We start from the raw sequence: 2500 nt of genomic DNA on the forward strand, positions 1-2500 counted from the left end.
AGTTCGGAAATTCTTTATAATTTCAGAAATTGATTTAAATTAGGGTATTTTGAGGACCCGGGGAGGTGGGTACAGGAAGGGTATACTGTTGACCTGTGCTGTGGACTGTGGCGGGTGGCAGGCAGGGTGGAAAAGGCCGATGATGAAGTCTACAATAGGGTGTGAGGGTGGCAACCTCATTCCTAGTCCATTGCTGATGCAACGCCCTATATATATATATATATATATATATATATATATATATATATATATATATATATATATATATATATATATATATATATATATATATATATATATATATATATATATATATATATATATATAAATTACACTGGGATCAAATCCAGGTCTCTCAATTGAAAGGTAAGGGCGCTACAAACTGACCCACACAGGTAGGGCGCCCTTGCCTTTCAATTAAAGAGACCTGGGTTCGATCCTGATGTGAGTCAGAAATTGATTTCTGTTATACAAGTAACTGTGTGTTGATAAGATTATATATACTGTGTATATATGTATATATATATATATATATATATATATATATATATATATATATATATATATATATATATATATATATATATATATATATATAAAAAGATCAAACACCTTCCCTACCTCTAAGTCTAAACAGTCACACGCACAAGCACGCACAAACATACGCACCAGCGCGCTTGCTTGCACGCACACACACACACACAGCGCCGGCCGGCCGGCCGGCCGCCCAAGCCCTCGAGCAAACACTACTGAGATTCTCCTCCAAAGGACCCCGCCGGAATATCCCGAAATCAATTGCATAAACAGTCGGGCGTCAACAAACAACTCTGAAGGACCCTTGGGGAGAGAGAGAGAGAGAGAGAGAGAGAGAGAGAGAGAGAGAGAGAGAGAGAGAGAGAGAGAGAGAGAGAGAGCCTAAGGAGGAAGTGTTATTTCACGGGGTCGCGCCTCCAATTACCGACTTTGAAAGAGGACGAGGAAAATCTCCAGTTTAATTTTTTTGTTTTTAAAAGGGGAAAATTTCTAAGTTTTTAAAGGGGAATTTCTAGGTTTTGAAAGGGAGAAATCTCTAACTTTATCTATTCTTGAAAATGAGAAATCTCGAGAATTTTTTTTAAGGGAAAATCTCGAGTGGGGGGGAATTTCTAGTTTTTAAATGGGTAAATCTCTAAGTTTTTAAAGGGGGTTTCTCTAGGTTTCGAAAGGGAAAGACTCTCTAGCTTTATCTAGTTTTTAAAAGGAAAACATCGAGTTTTTAATAGACAGAATTTTTAGTTTTTAAAGGGGGTATCTCTAGGTTTTGAAAGGGAGAAAATCTCTAGCTTTATTTATCTTTTAACATGAAAAACCTCCAATATTTTTTAAAGGAAAATTTCGAGTTTTTAAAAGGGGAAATTTCTAGTTTTTAAATGGAGAAATCTCTAGATTTTAAACAGGGAAAATCTCTCTTTTTAAAGGAGGAATCTCTAATTTTTTATGGGAAAATCTATGGGTTTTAAAGGGAAATTGTCTGTATTTTTAAGGGAAAATCTCTATTTTCAAAGGGAAAAATCTCTATCATTTTTTATAGGGAAAAAACTTTAGTTTTTTAAAGGGGAAATCTCGAGTTATATTTACTTTTTTGTTGTAGGTAATGAATGATGTTTGTGTTCTCTAAATTAGAAATTATTATATTTTCGATTCAAGAGATCATTATTTCAAAAGACTGATTGGTTTACGAGTGAGGAAACTGAAGGATGATAATAATAATAATAATAATAATAATAATAATAATAATAATAATGTATAATCAAACTATTTTATTAAGTAAGTGAAGAATCAGTAGTAGTAGTAATAATATTATTATTATTATTATTATTATTATTAATATTATTATTATTATTATTATATAATAAAATAATAATAATCATATTATTATTATTATTTGAAGATTAATTTTAAACTATTAACCAGTATTACTTCAAATAATTATTATTTATATTATTATTAGTGAGAACTTTTCTGGAACACGAAACTGATACCTGGAATTAAAAAATCAAAAAAATATTATTTGAAGATTGAATTTAAAACTGAATTCAACCAGTCATTCACTGTCAAATAATTTTGATTTATAATACATACCAGTGAGAACTTTTCTGGAACACGCACCTGTGATACCTGGAATTAAAAAAAAGAAAAAAAATATTAATTGATTGTATTGTTTAGGTATGCTTACAAAAACTGACACAAATACACATACTGGTGTATTTTTGTGTGTGTCTAGTGTGTCTATAAGTAACAATGTATGTATGTATGTATATATGTATATTGATGTAATATAAATATATATATATATATATATATATATATATATATATATATATATATATATATATATATATATATATATATATATATATATATATATACTGTATATACATATATGTGTGTATGTGTGTGTGTGTTTATGTACCTGTTTGGAGACAAACAAAGCATAAATTTTTACCAAAACAAACGTTGC

The 2500-nt window shown here is 29.7% G+C and overlaps 1 protein-coding gene across 10 annotated transcripts in view; it reads right to left on the reverse strand.

The window, feature by feature from the left end:
- Positions 1-2500, reverse strand: part of FucTA (glycoprotein 3-alpha-L-fucosyltransferase A) — a 102509-nt gene that overhangs the window by 78519 nt on the left and 21490 nt on the right. For 6 of the 10 annotated variants that reach the window (XM_067090169.1, XM_067090178.1, XM_067090174.1 and 3 more), the window contains exon 2: positions 2122-2157. The exons of the other annotated variants lie outside the window; for them this stretch is intronic. The gene's annotated coding sequence lies outside the window, so the exon portion shown is untranslated. The remainder of the gene's footprint in view (positions 1-2121; positions 2158-2500) is intronic. 10 annotated transcript variants of the gene reach the window in all.

This window comes from Macrobrachium rosenbergii, chromosome 47 (genome assembly GCF_040412425.1).
Source record: "Macrobrachium rosenbergii isolate ZJJX-2024 chromosome 47, ASM4041242v1, whole genome shotgun sequence".
NCBI lineage: Eukaryota > Metazoa > Arthropoda > Malacostraca > Decapoda > Palaemonidae > Macrobrachium > Macrobrachium rosenbergii.